Source organism: Symphalangus syndactylus, chromosome 23 (assembly GCF_028878055.3).
Source record: "Symphalangus syndactylus isolate Jambi chromosome 23, NHGRI_mSymSyn1-v2.1_pri, whole genome shotgun sequence".
NCBI classification, from domain to species: Eukaryota; Metazoa; Chordata; class Mammalia; order Primates; family Hylobatidae; genus Symphalangus; species Symphalangus syndactylus.
Genome location: NC_072445.2, coordinates 65,993,056 through 66,008,742, shown reverse-complemented (window position 1 = coordinate 66,008,742; position 15,687 = coordinate 65,993,056). Strand labels below are relative to the sequence as shown.

The 15,687-nt window shown below is 38.6% G+C and overlaps 1 protein-coding gene across 3 annotated transcripts in view; it reads left to right on the top strand.

Annotated features, from left to right (window-relative positions):
- The window catches only part of CDYL (chromodomain Y like), a 229,441-nt gene that overhangs the window by 150,967 nt on the left and 62,787 nt on the right, over positions 1 to 15,687 (top strand). The window lies entirely within an intron of this gene.

The window sequence follows — 15,687 nt, the reverse complement described above, 5'->3', positions numbered from 1 at the left end:
TTTGTCAATTGCCATGAAAAAGCCTTTGGGTACTTGTGATTGGGATTGTATCTGGGTATCAGTTTGGGAAAAATTGACAATATTTTATTTGTCAACTTATAAATATGGCATGTCTCCCAGTTTATAGGTACTCTTTAATTTGTGTCAGCCATGTTTTGTCATTTTTGTTAAATTTATTTCTAATATTTTGGCTTTTTATTATATGGTAAATCTTACGACTACTATATAAACATTCATTTGATTTTAAAAATTTGACATCATATCTGTGACTTTACTGAATTCACTTTTTCTAGTTGGTTAGTTGTGTATTTGTTTATTTTCTGAGAATTTTTAAATTGAAAATGAACACTGATTTTTTTCCTTTTTTCCCTCACATTTTTTAATTATGAAAATTTTAAACATACAACTAAGTTGAAAAAATTATTCAGTGAATGTTTATAACCGACTACAAAGAATGTCATTTTACTGTGCATCCATCCATCACTCCATCTTATTTTTTGAAACATTTTAAAATAAATGGAGACATACTCCTAAAAATACCTTATTCAGCAAGCATTTCATTAACTGGAATTCCACTTTGTTCATAGTTTTTTTCTTTTGATGTAAAATTTCCTAACAGTGCAATGTGCTGATCTTAAATACTGCATCCAGTTGCTGAGCTTAACAAATGCATATACCTGGGTAACCTAAAAGCTTATCAAGCTGGAAAGCTGTCAGTCACCCCAGAAAGTTCATTCATATCCCTTCCCAGTCAGTTTCCCTCCCACCCTTGTTGTTTGTTGTTGTTGTTTATACAGTAGTTTTTGTTCTAGAATTTTCTTTTAAATGGAATCATATTACAAAGTATTTTTTGATAATTTATACCACAGTTTGGTCAGCCACCTGTTGAAAACGTGGGCTGTTTCTGGTTTGGAGCCGTTATGAACAGAGCTCCTATAAATATTTTTGTGCAAGTCTTTTTGCTGACATGTGTTTTCATTCCTTTGGGGTAATTAGGTTGGGGATTGCTGGGTCACAGGGTAGGTATGTATTAGGTATGTATTTAGTTCTATAAAATGCTGTCAGACCTTTCACCAAAGTGGCTGTCCCACTTTAAAATCCTACCAACGATGTGTGAATGTCCTAGTTGCTTACCTTTGGTGTTTTTTTCATTTTTGGCCATTCTAATGGGCATGTAGTTGTAACTTATTGTGCTTCTAATTTGCATTTCCATCATGAACGGTGTGATATTCATCACTTCAAAAAATTTTTATTGACAAGTAAAATATTCATCACTTTTTAATGTGCTCGCTACACATTCATATACTTACTTTAGGGAGCATATGTTCAAATCTTTTGCCCACATTTTAATTATACTTGGTCTTTTCATTATTCCAGAAACTTTTTATAGGTCTTAGGGACTAGGGGCTGTTGGGATGAAATGAATGTATTTCGCATGTGGGAATGACATGGATTTTGTGGGACCAGAGGTGGAATGCTGTGGTCTGAATGTTTGTGTCCTGCCAAAATTCATATCTTGACACTTGGGGATTAATGCAGTGCCATCGTGGTACTGGGAGGAGGTTAGGCCATGAGGGTGCCACCATGGGATCTGTGCCCTTAATAAAGAGGCCCAAGAGAGCTTCTTTGTCCCTTCCCCCATGTGAGGACACATAAAAGGTGCCATCTATGAGGAATGGGCCCTCGCCGGACACCGAATCTGCTGGCACCTTGACCTTGGACTTCCCTGCCTCTAGAATTGTGAGCAGTCAATTTCTATTGTTTATGAATTACCCAGTCTGAGATATTTTGTTATAGTGGCCCAAATAGACCAAGACAGAAGTTGGTACTGAGAGTGGGTGTTTCATAGATATTATCTCCCCATCTATGGCTTGTTTGTCCATCTTTCAACTTTTTTTTTCGTATTTATTCTGTCCTCACAATCTGTCCCCGTCAACATTGTTTTTGATGAGAAGTTTAAATTTTTTTTAATGAAGTCTTTTTTTAAATCAATTTTCTTACCTTCCTGGTTATTGCTTTTTTGTGACCTGAGGAACTTTTGCCTTCCCCAAAGTCACAAGGATTATGTTGGTTTGCTCTAAAAACATCATCACTTTAGCTTTTATTCTTAGGCCTGTAATACATCTTGAATGAACTTCTGTGTATGTCGTAGTTTGTGGTTCACTTTATAACATATGGATATCCAGTATCCCAGCTACGTTTTTCCAAAAGACTTGACCAAATAGATTTCTTGGGGATTTTCATAATCAAAAATCAGTTGTGTAATTTAGAATCATAAGTGAAAATCTATTTCTGGTGCTCTCTTGTTTCATTGATGTCTTTGTAGATACTTACACAGGTACTGGTTTTCCTTGAAATCTGATGCTTTATGATGTTGTATCTTGCAATAGATTGTATGAGCCCTACTTAGTACTTCTTTTACAAGATTGCTTTGGGTTGCCTTTCAAGTTTGTTGCGTTTCCTTGTAAATGTTGAAATCATCTTGTTGGTTCCCACATAAAAGCTTGCCAGGATTATTTTTGGGAATGTGTTGTATCTATAGATGCATTTGGGGGAAATTTTATATTAATATTTGCTCTTTTAATTTGTAAACATGGACTATCTTTACATTCATTTAGGCTTTTAATTTCTCAGCAGTATCTTATTGCATCTGTTGAAATATGGCTTTTCTCTTTTATTCTCATAGTATGGTGGATTATATTGATTTTGTAAACCTTGCATTTCTGGGATAAGCCACATTTAATCATGACATTTTAATTGTTTATATCTTTGATGTCAGATTGTTAATACTTTAATACGGATTTTTACATCTGTATTCTTGAGGGATATTGGTCCATAATTTACTGTTTTTATCTATCTCTTTTTTTAAGATTATGTTGGCTTCATAAAGCAAAGTAGGAAATAGTCTCTCATTTTCTGAAATGGTTTCTATAAAATTGGTATTTTTTTTCCTCAAATGTTTGATGGAATTCACCAGCGAAGCCATCTGGGGTTTGGTGTGTGTGTGTAGAGGTTTGGGAGAAATTTGTGTGTGTGTAACATTTTAATATATTATAAATTAATATGCTAGTGTATATTATATATAATTTTATATGTATAAAATAGCCATATATGTATATGTTCATACTTTTGTTTCATCTTGGTGTCAGTTTTGGTAAGTTGTATTTATCAAGGAACGTGTCTACTTTTACGATGATGAATTTATTGGTATAATGTTTTTCATAATATTTTGTTATTTTAATGTCTGTAGGATCTGTAGTGTTATTCCCTTATATTTCGATATTGGTAGTGTGTGTTTTATTTCCAGACTATTTTGACTTAGGGCTATATGAATTTAAATAATATTCCAAAGAAGCATCTTTTGGCTTTTTAATTGTTATTTGTATTGCTGTTCTAATTTATTTCTGTTCCTAATTATTTCTTTATTTCTACTAGTTTGGGTGCAGTTTATTTTTCTGTTTTTTCAAGCAGAAATTAAGATAATTATTTTTTTCTAAGGTGAACATTTAAAGGCACCATTTCCCCGTAAACATTGCTTTAGCTGGATCCCACAATATTTTATAACATTTTTTGTGTGATTTCTTCTTTGACTCATGGTTTATTTAGAAAAATTTACTAATAGCTTATTTATTTCTAGATATGATATTGTTATTGTTGTCTAACTCCCCTGCAGTCAGAGAATATAACCTGTAAGATATTCCATTCAGTCTTTTAAAATTTTTATTGAGACTTATTTTATGGCTTACCAAGTGGTCTATCATTGTGAATATTTCAAGTGATTTAAAGATATATTCGACAGTTGGATATAACATTTTGTAGATATCACTTAGTTTAATGTGATTAAGAGTGCTGTTGAAGTCTTTAGTGAATTATGTATCTATCAATTACTGAAAGAGGGATGTTAAAATTTTCAACTGAGTGTGTAGATTACTTTCTCCCTTAAGTTCTGTCAGTTTTCTTTCGTATATTTTGAAGCTGTTGTATTAAGTGAATACACCTTTAGGGTTGTTATAGCATCTTAATGAATTGACCTTATAATAAAGAAATGTCCCTATTTATGTCTCGTAATGCTGTCTTGAAATTTACTTCAGTAAACACCAGCATTAAGAAAAAATAAATTTAGTTTCATCAGAGTCTCCTGATATCTAGGAGTAGTTGTAATATTTCCATTTCTTTTTTGTGGGATTTTTTTGTTTGTTTTGTTTTGTTTTGTTTTGTTTTGTTTTGTTTTGTTTTGTTTTGTTTTGTTTTGTTTTTTTGAGACAGAGTTTCACTCTTGTTGCCCAGGCTGGAGTGCAGTGGCACAATCTTGGCTCATTGCATCCTCTGCCTCCCGGGTTCAAGTAATTCCCCTGCCTCAGCCTCCCAAGTAGCTGGGATTACAGGAGCCCACCACCACGCCCAGCTAATTTTTTGTATTTTTAGTAGAGACGGAGTTTCACCATGTTGGCCAGGCTGGTCTTGGACTCCTGACCTCAGATGATCTGCCCGCCTCGGCCTCTGAAAGTACTGGGATTACAGGCGTGAGCACTGCACCCGGCCTTGTGGTTTTAATAGACTATTTTTTTAAAGAGTAGTTTCAAATTCTCAGCAAAATTGGGCTGAAAAATAGAGATTTCCCTATACCCTCTCCCCTGCCCCTACACACATACAGCCTCCCTCATTATCAGCATTCCCCACCAGAGTGATACAGCTGTTACATTTGATGCATCTACATTGACACATCATCACCCCAAGTCCTTATTTGACATCAGGGTTCACTCTTGGTGTTATGCATTCTGTGGGTTAGACAAATGTATAGCAGCGTGGATCTAGTGTCATGGAGTAGTCTCACTGCCCTGGAAATCCTCTGCGCTCTGCCTTTATGTTTCCTCCTGCCCTCTCTTAGCAACCAGTGAGTTTAGTACTGTCTCCACAGTTTTGCCTTTTACAATATGTTGTATAGTTTAAATCATATAGTATGTAGCCTTTTCAGATGGGCGTCTTTTACATAGCAATAATATGTTTAAGGTTCCTCTGTGTCCTTTTGTGGCTTGATAGCTCATTTCTTTTTGGTGCAGAATAGTATTTTGTCTGGATGTACCACAATGTACTTATCTATCCATTTACCTACTGAACACCATTTTGATGGCTTCACAGGTTTTGGCTATTAGGAATAAAGCTACTATATAAATATTTGTGTGGAAAGTTTTTATAAGTTTTCATTCATCTTTCTTGGGTAAATACTAGGGAGCGTGATTGCTGAATCATATGGTAAGAGTATGTTTCATTTTGTAAGAAACTGCCAAACTGTTGTCCGAAGTGGCTGTGCCATTTTGCTTCCCATCCAACAGGGAGTGAGCATTTCTGTTGCTTCACATCCTCACCAGCATTTGCTGTTGTCGTGTTCTGGATTTTGGCCATTGTAATAGATGTGTAGTGGTATCTCAGTGTTGTATTAATTGCATTTCCCTAGTGACATATTCTGTGGCACATCTTTTCATATGTTTATTTGCCATCTGTACGTCATTTTTGGTGAGATGTCTTTTGCCCATTTTTAAATCCGTTTCACTTATGGAGTTTTAAGATATCTTTGTTTTGGTAACAGCCATTTGTCAGATAAATCCTTTGCAAATATTTTCTCCCAGTTTGTGGTTTGTCTTCTCATTCTCTTGAAACACCGTCTTTTAAATTATTATTTACATAGCATTTTCTTTTACCATTCTTTTATTTCCGACTTATCTGTGTCTTTATATTTATGTGGCATCATTTGTAGATAGCATGTACTTGGGTTCTCTGTGTGTGTGTGTGTGTGTGTGTGTGTGTGTGTGTGTGTGTGTGTTTTTAAATCCATTTTGATGATTTCTGCCCTTTAAGTGGAACACTCAGTCCACTTACATTTAGTATAACTGTTGATAGGATTTGATTTAGGTCTAGTGTTTTTTTTTTTTTCTAGTTCTCTTTTTTTGGTTTTTGTTCCTCTTCTGTGCTTTCTTTGGCTAATAACATTATTGAAATTTGACATTTCGTTATAATTCTCTAATGGCTTTTAGTTATACTTATTGATATTATTATGGTTTCTGTTTTTACCTTTTTTTTGGTGATCATTGTAGAGTAGTGCTTCTGAGTAATAACTCAGGCTCAGCATTGAATGGGAACTTTTTTGAAACATGAATTACCAGGCTGCATCCCAGGCCTCAGAAATTCTGTGGGAGAGACCTGGCATTTCATGGTTTAAGTAAAGGTATCAGATGCTTCTGAAATGCGTGATAAAAATCTGTTGTACCACCTTATGTAAAACAGAAGAATCTTGTAACATTATAAGTCAATTGAGTTTTCTTGTTTGTGCTATTGTTATATTTTCTATCTACATATGATAAGCCTCACAATAGTGTTTTTGGGATTTTGCATTAAACATTATTACACTGTCTTACAAAATTAAGAGAAACAAAAAATGAGTATTTATATTTATTCACAATTTCTGGTTCTCATTCTTCCTGTATATCTGAGGTTCCATCTGGTACCATTTTGCTTCAGCCCAGATAATTTTCATTAGTGTTTCTCATGATAGAAATTGTTGGGGAGACAATTCTCCACAGGTCTCCTGCATTTCTGCACCTTTTGCGAGCAGTGCACTGGCTGCATTTCTTCTAGACTACCTTTTCAAGGACATTCATAGAGAAGACAAAAGTCATTTCTCCTGCCAGAGGCTGGAGCAGGCATGCTCACTATCCATCATAAAAGTTTGCCTTTTTAAGCTCAGGGTTCTGCTCCTGTGACACCGTCCATTGCACGCAGAGGTGTCATCCTCTGGGAACTGAGGCACAGCACACCGGAGCAGGAACATGTTGGTACCCTGGCTACTGCGCATGCTCCCGGGTCACTTTGATCCATGACTCAAGAGTCTCTTGCCATCTGTGAGCGTTCTTGAGACTGTGGCAAGCTCACTTGTTAGCTTCTGTCCTCCCTGTGGTTTTTCTCAAAGAGGAGGATGGTAGTCTCATGGGTCAGTTGGTGAGATTTTAGGAAAATCCATGGGATTTGTAGCTGACATGTTGACCAAATTGTCATCCTAGTGATAAATGGTCCTCCACTTTGCTGCCTGCTAATGAGGGGAAATTGGGGAGATGGTTTTAAACACAGCTGCCCAAACAATGCCTTGGTTATTGCTAATTCTTCTCTGGGTGGGAGGATATCTTCACCCTTTGGTGGGCAGATGGTTCTGACCCTTTTCAAACTGTTAAAGGAGAGAAATTGATAACCACCAGGGGTGGGAAGCAGGCAAATTGTTTCAGCTGAATGTTGGCTGGTTCTTTTGGGAGAAGAAGGGGTGGGACTTGTTAAGGCAGAAGGCTAACAGCTAGGTTGCCCCATGGTTGGCTCTCCCAGCACTGGTCCTGCCAACCTCAGATGTGCTGGGAGATGACAGTGAAAGGCTGAATGATTTTTGTAGTGGATCCTGGCTGCTTTAGGGATGTGTAGCCCTCTCAGATTACCCTGACATAGACAGACACATGTAGGAAAATGTTAATGTCTAATAAGATCATCGACTAGTATTCCAGCTCTTACTGCCCCAGATGAGGTGTCCAATGCTAATGATGATGACCCACTGGAGAGTGAGAAATTTAACCCAAACAAGTTGACGTACTTTCTTGCCATCCACTCCACTGCTCTGGGAAATTCTCCCGTGGCCCTTCCATTAAAGCCACGTGATAACCCATGAGATGTTACCATGACTGTGGGGCCCACATTGGTCAAAATGGAGGACATAATCAATCTGTGTAAGCGACCTAAAATTGCCTTGTCCCTCTTGCATCTGGCCCTTGCTTACAGAAAGGCTGGGTCTGAGTAGGGTATCATTGGTAAACAGGTGAAAATAGCTCCCAAAATAGGAAACACAATTTTGTCCTGGTGGAAGGAGAGCAACAATGCTAGTACCTAGGGAAGTGGGGAGTGCATTACACCTTGGGAAGTTCTGGGGCAGGGAACATTAATGATCCTTGTCATTCAGAACCACCCCTAGAGCCTTCCTCAGGGATGAAAAAGCCCTGGTATGGTTCTCCCAAATTTTTGCAAGGGACCAAAGTGAAGCTTTTAGATCTGCCATTCCTCCTTGCCGGACCACTCTGATGACGATTTGGTGCATTCCTTTGACCCATGCTGAGAATTCTATCAGAAGCAGCAGGGGATGATGCCAGCGCCTGCACCTGCCACATAGAACACCTGCTAGCACCTCTGGCTGTCTGCCCACCCATACTCATGGCCATGGCACAGATGAGTGCCACCTGACTGGTGGAGCAGGCAAACAGGATAGATTGGACTGACCACTGTCAGGCAGTTTCTCCAAAAACAAGGGCAAGACTCAATGATTGAACTGAGCTGTAGACCTTTAAGAGCCATAGCCATCTAGAAAGCTCTGTTGAAGGCACTGTCAGCCTGTGCCCCTGTGATGCAGGGCTCGCTGGTAATTGTAAGCAGCACTTTCCAGGACCAATGCAACACTGAGACTGCACTCTCCCTGTATGAAGGGCAGGTATTATCTTCCTTGTCTTCCTCCTAGAAGCATGGTGACTTGCACCTTAGCAGTGATCATCAGAGAACTTTGAGTATGTAAAGAAAAAAACTCCATTAGATCCCATAGTCCTCATAGAACAGTGGCGAACTCTCCAAAATGAGTCTACCCTTGAGCAGCTGGGGCAGCCCCCCAGAGGGATCATTGACTCACCATGTGTGTGCATCCTACAGGTAGCTTACCCCACTGTGAGAGCCATAGACATGGTGGTAGGAAATTTGTCCGTGACGTTCTCTGAAGTGATCCATAAAAGCATCTGGAAGCATTCATTAATGGATGATAGGATTGCTGTAGATGTCCTCCTTTGGGCCAAGACAGAGTTCATGCAATTGCTAACACATCCTGTATTATCCATGTCAGTGGCCCCAACCGAAAGGAAATGTCCATTCAGAAGCTTCAGGAGAAAGCCACATGGCTTGCTAAGGTGGACCCTGATGTTTTATGGTATTGCTTTAGCTGGCTGGGTCCAGGATGCTGGGAAGCATGGTTAAGGTCAGGATTTTAGTTTGGTTCATCATGATGATTGGAGTCCTGTTGATAGCAGCTTTTATTAAATGTGTGAGACAAAGTGAGTGGATTTGGTTCCAGCCTGTATTAGATTGATCAGAGTGGCTAATGGAGTGGATACTGAGAGGGAAATTTGACAGAAGCCGAGACGGTATAAATACAAGGAGTGGTCTTGTTGGGAGAGAGTTCTGCAGGGATCTCTTGCATTTCTGTATGTCTCTGGAAAAGAGAGTGAGTGCATTTGTTGTGGACTGTCTCTTCAGTAGTGTTGGTGTAAGCAGTTAGCCTTGGAGACAAGATAGTGTCTCCAGGCCATAGGATAAGTTTGTTTACTGCATTGTAGGATAAAGATGGGGGGTGGGCAGGCATGCCCCATTATAAGCATTTGGGATCCCCAAGCTCAGGGATCCTTTCTTGTAATGTAACCTACTGTTTCCGCAGTTTTTACCTGACTGTCTTTGTATTGCCCTGTAGGAATTACAGGTTCAGGTAACCGGTACAAGCAATGCTAATAGGCTGACAGCTGCTACTGCTGTGGGTAGGAAAAGCGGTAGTCCCCGTTTACCCTTTAAGCTTTCACTTTCCACAGTTTCAGTTACCCGTGTTCAACCATGGCCCGAAAATATTAAATGGAAAATTTTAGAAACTATTTATAATTTTTTTTTTCTTTGAGACGGTCCCACTGTGTCACCCAGGCTGGAGTGCAGTGGTGCGATCACAGCTCACTGGAGCCTGGACCTCTTTGGCTCAAGTAATCCTCCTACCTCAGCCTCCCAAGTAGCTGGGACTACAGTTGTACTCCACCATGCCCAGCTAATTTTTTTGTATTTTGTAGAGATAGGGTCTTGCTATGTTGTCCAGGCTGGCCTCAGACTCCTAGGTTCCAGCAATGCTGCCACCTCAGCTTTCCAGAGTGCTGGGATTACAGGCGTGAGCCACTGCGCCCAGCCAATTCATTATTTTAACTTGTGTACCATTCTGAGTAGGGTGATGAAATTTTATGTTGTCCCGATGTGTCTTGCCCAGGACGTGAATTGCTCCTTTGTTCAGTGTCTCCATGCTGTAGATGCTACCACCTCATTAGTTACTTAGTAGCTGGTTCAGTTATCAGATGGATCAGAGTGCATATAGGGCTGGGTTTTATCCGAGGTTTCAGGCTTCGGCAGGGGGTCCTGGAGTATATCCCCCACTGATAAGGGGTGACTCTTACACTGTTTCTCTGATGAGGACTCTTGTCTTCTGCCAGCATCCATGAAAATGTCAAAAACAAGTTATAGCTTGGTAGTTTGCAAGCAGGTAAAATCTCAGACCCTTCAAGTTCCCTTTTGTCTCTTGCAAAAAGTTCTTTTAGCTCTTATTCATCTGAAAGTGTCTTTATTTCACTTCCCCCTTTCTTTAAACTGCTTTTTTGAGATTAACTCACATACCAGTTTACCGGTTTAAATTATAGAATTCAGTGGCTGTTAGCATATACAGTTTTGTATCCATCACCACAGTTGAGTTTAGAACATTTTCGTCACCTCAAAAAGAAATCTAGTATCCATTAGCTATCATCTTTCTATTTACCCCTATTACCTACCCCCCAGCCCTAAGCAGCCACTAATCTATTTTCTGTCTCTATAAAATGGCCCATTCCAGTTATTTTTTATAATGGCATCATGTATGTGACTGAGTTCTTTTACATAGCATGATGTTTTTAAAGTCCATCCATGTTGTAGCTTGTATCAGTACTGCATTCCTTTCTGTGGCTGAATAATATTCTGTAGTATAGATATGCCACATTTTGTTACTTACTCATCAATTAATAGACATTCGGATTGTTTCTACTTTTTGACTATTATAAACAGTGCTGCTATGAACATTCTTCTATAAGTTTTGGTGGGGACAGGTTTTCTTTCTCTTGGCTAGATACCTAGGAATGGAGTTGCTGGGTCATATGATACCTCTAATTATTCAAGGAACAACCAGACTGTTTTCCAATGTGGCTGTACCATTTTACATTACCACAAGCAGTACATGACAGTTCCCATTCCTTTCCACCCTCACCACTACTTATCCTTTTTATTACAGCCATCCTACCGGCTGTGAAGTGTACCCGCACTGTGGTTGCGGTATGCATTTCCCCGATGGCTAATGATGTTGAGCATCTTTTCATGTGCTTTACTGGTCATTTGTGTATCTTCAGGGAAATGTCTGTTCAGGTCCTTTGCCATTGTTAAACTGGGTTGTCTTTTTGTTGTTGAACTGTAGGACTATACGTTTGATGTAAGTCCCTTATCAAAACAATTTTTTTTCCTCCCATTCTGTAGGTTATTCTCTCACTTTCTTGGTGGTATCCTTTGAAGCACAAAAGTTTTAAATTTTGATGTCTAGTTTAATCCACTTTTTTTCTTTTGTTGTCATTGCTTCTGGTGCCATATGCAAGAAATCACCGCCTAATTTAAAGTCACAACAAATTACACCGCTATATTCTTTTAAGAATTTTATAATTTTAACTCTTGTAGATCTTTGATCAACTTAATGTATGGTATGAGGTGTAAAGGTCCAACTTCCTCTTTGGCATATGGATGTCCAGTTGTCCCAAGATTATTTGTTAAAAAGATTATTCTTTTCCCCATGGAATGGTCGTGGCACTGTTGTCCAAAATATAGGGGAGTTTACTTCAGGGCCCTCTATTCCATTAGGCAGTTCCACGCTGCCAGTTTCATAGTATATTAATTACTGTAGCTTTGTATTAAGTTGAAACCAGTTAGTGTGAGTTCTTCAACTTTTTCTTCTTTTTGAAGATTTTTTGGGCTGTTCTCAATTGTTCTTACCAATTCCATGTGAATTTTGGGATTAGCATGCCAGTTTCTACAAAGAAAACAACTTTAATGTTAGTAAGAATTACGTCGAATCTAAAGATCAATTTGGAGATTCTTATGGTATTAACAATATTAAGTCCCCAGAACCATGAACATGGAATGTCTTTCCATTTAATTAGATATTTATTCCAATAATGTTTTATAGTTTCCACTTTATAAGTTTTACACCTCTTTTATTCCTGTTTTTTTTTCTTTTTGATGATATTATAACTGAGACTTTCTTAATTTCATATTTGGTTTGATCATTACTACTGTATAGAAATACAATGCAGTTATTCCATTTAAAAAATTGATTTTTGTATGTTGATTTGTATCTTGCAATCTTGGTGAACTTCTTTGTTCTAATAGTTTTTAATGGACTCCTTAAACTTTTCTATATAGAAGAGTATGTCACATGCAAATAGCAATAATTGTACTTCTTCCTTTCCAATTCAGATATCTTTGTACTTCTTGTCTAGTCACTCAGCCAGAACCAGCTAGAACTCCAATTCAATGTTGCGTAGAAGTGGCAAGAACAAACATCTTGTTTTTCTGATCTTAGGGGGAAACTTTTAGTCTTTCAGTATTCAGTGTGATGTTATTTGTGTGTTTTTCGTAGATTCCTTTTATTAAGTTGAGGAAGTTCCCTCTATTTCTAGTTTATTGACTTCTTTTTTTTTAATCATGAAGAGGTGTTGAATTTTCTCATGTTTTTTCTGCATCTATTGAAACAATATGTGATTTTTTCCCCTTTATTCTATTGATGTGACATATGAACATTAATTGACTTTCACATATTAAACCAGCCTTGCATTTTTGGAATAAATCCTTCTTGGTCATGGTCATTTTTGTATATTGCAGAATTCAATTTGCGAATGTTTTGTTGAGGATTTTTGTGTCTATATTCATAAAAGAGGTATAGGTCTATAGCTTTCTTGTGATGTCTTTTGTTTTGGTATTGGGTAAATAGTGGCCTCATATAAAGTGTGGTAAATTGTTTTCTGATTACTGGAAGAGTTTGTGAAGAACAGGTATTAATTTTTAAAAATGTTGGTAGAATTCACCAGTGAAGCTATCTAATCCTATGCTTTTCTTTAAGGGAGGTTTTGATGATCAGTCTTATATAGGCCTATTTAGATTTCCTTGGTTCAGTTCGACTAGTTTGTATCTTTCTAGGAATTTGTTTATTTCATCTATTAAAATTATTGGCATATAATTGTTCATAGTATTTTAATTATTTTTATTCCTATATGGTTTGTAGTAATGTTCCCTCTTTAATTCCTGGTATTAGAAATGTGGATGTTCTGTTTTTCTTAATCAAAATAACTAAAAGTTTGTCAATTTTGTTAATTTTTTTAAAAGAAACTTTTGGTTTTGTTGCTTTTAAAATACTGCTTTTCAGTTTATTAAGTTCTAAATTGTTTCTTTTCTTCTGCTTGCCTTGGGTTTAGTTTCCTTTTTTGCCAGTGTCCTAAGATAAAGAGTTAGGTTATTGATTTGAGGTCTTTCTTCTTTCTTCTTTTTAGAAGGTGTTCACCGGTAGAAATTTCCCTCCCATCACTGCTTTTGCTGTATTCCATAAGTTTTGGTATGTTGTGGTTTCCAGCTTCTCCTGAGACATTTTGGGGGGAGGTGGCCCATTGATTATTTAGCATGGGTTAATTTCTGCATATTTATGAATTTTCCCAACTTTTTTGTTATTTTCAGTATCATCCCCATTTGGAGATAGAACTTGCATGATTGCAATCCTTTTAAATGTACTGAGCTTATCTTAAGACTTAGCATATGGTCTGTGCTGGTGAGTATCCTGTGTGTGCTTGAGAAGAATGTATATTTTGCTGTTGTTGGGTGCAGAGTTATCTCCTTGTCAGACTTGCATAATGTTTCCATTACAAGAATTAATGGAGCAGTTTGTCTGCCCTGGATGCCTTACTGCTCCTTCGCAGTCTGATGCTGAGATCGCAAGCTATGGCTGCCTGCCGGTTAACTCAAAGAATGGTTTTCATACCTTTTTTTTCCTTTTTTTTTTGAGACAGAATCTCGCACTGTCGCCCAGGCTGGAGTGCAGTGGCTCGATCTTGGCTCACTACAGCCTCCACTTCCTGGTTCAAGCAATTCTCCTGCCTCAGCCTCCTGAGTAGCTGGGACTACAGGTGTGCGCCACCATGTCCAGCTAATTTTGTGTATTTTTAGTAGAGACAGGGTTTCACCATGTTGTCCAGGCTGGTCTCAAACTCCTGACCTCGTGATCTGCCTGCCTTGGCCTCCCACAGTGCTGGGATTACAGGCGTGAGCCACCGCACCCGGCCCACATTTTTTTACTAGCTGAATAAGATCAAAAGAATAATAATATTTTATGATGTGTGACAGTTATAAAATTCAAATTTTAGTGTCCATAGATAGAGGGTTTTTCTGTTTTTGTCTTTGTTTAATGCCATTTCGTTCATTACATATTGTGTCTGGCTACTTCCTTGCTACAGTGATTGGGAGACCAGATGACCCATAAGCCTAAAACATTTACTCTTTGGCACTTTATGTAAAGTTTGCCAACTCCTGGTCTAATGTATCCACTATGACTTCCTTATGTATACTCAGTCTGGCCACTGAGTATGCCTAAAAACGGAGCACACACTTACCCTTAGCTGTGGAGGCTACTGTTGCTCTTCCTCTTTGCTCAATTTCCTGAGGAGGGAGGGACAGGATCTGCCTGGGGCCTGGCAGCTGCAGGTCCCCGGGGATGCTGGCCCTGGAGGAACCAGTGGTACATGGTTAAGGAGGGAGGGGAAAGAAATGCACTGTGCTCCACCAGGCTCCTGCCTCGGCTCTAAGGAAACGGAGGAAAGCAAACAGGAGTACTCTGGTTTAGTATACTGCCCACTTCTGGAGCGGACATTGATTTAAGGTGGGTTGGGCAGGAGGAGGGGGAACATTAAACATAGCTTTCCTACAAGACATAATCTCTTTGCCCCCTTTCATTTAAAACTCTTAAACTATTTCTGCAAAAACGTCATTTATATGGACTTTTCCAGAAATATGTCTTCTACTTAAATTGAAATACACCATCATACACAACTATTCACAAGTGAAGGAGCAGGGGAAAAATCGCTTTCAAAAGCTTTCCTTGCTATGATACGGACTGCTTGGACTCGCACTTGCTGACCTGACATTAGTTCTGACTCTGTGGAGATCGGTTAGACCTATGTGAAATCGGCTCTGTGATGAGCTAAGGTCTTGCTGTTCCTAATCCTTTTTGCTCGGAAGCAATAATTTGTATTTAATTTTAGGCTGTTCAGTAGTTAACGGCTTCAGTTTTCTGTATCTCAGGCAGATATACTGGAGAGTTTTTTGTTTCTTTGAGAGCAGAGAAAATGATGGGGATGGGGTATTCTCCCGTTCTCTACCAACATCTGCACTTCTACTCATTAGGCTCGAGTATTTGGGGATGTTAGAGAACCAGGCATGCCATTGTGTCGTCTGACCTACCTGTAACTGCCAGAAATGTACTGATGTTCTTACTAATTGATAGGTGCAGACCTTTGCGTTCTTAATTAAAGAGCCACTCCGTGGCTGTAGGCCTCTGCCCACAAGATACAGTGTCACATGCTGCTCCCAGGATGCAAGCTGATGCTTTTATAACAATTGCAGATGTAACAACAGATTCTAGGTATTTCTCCAGTAACTCATGGAGGCACTGTGTCGCATAATTCTTGTTCATGTGAGTTGTGGAAGATCTCTCTTCCATTTACACTTCGGATGTTAAGGCAGTAGAATTTGTCACAGTGATAA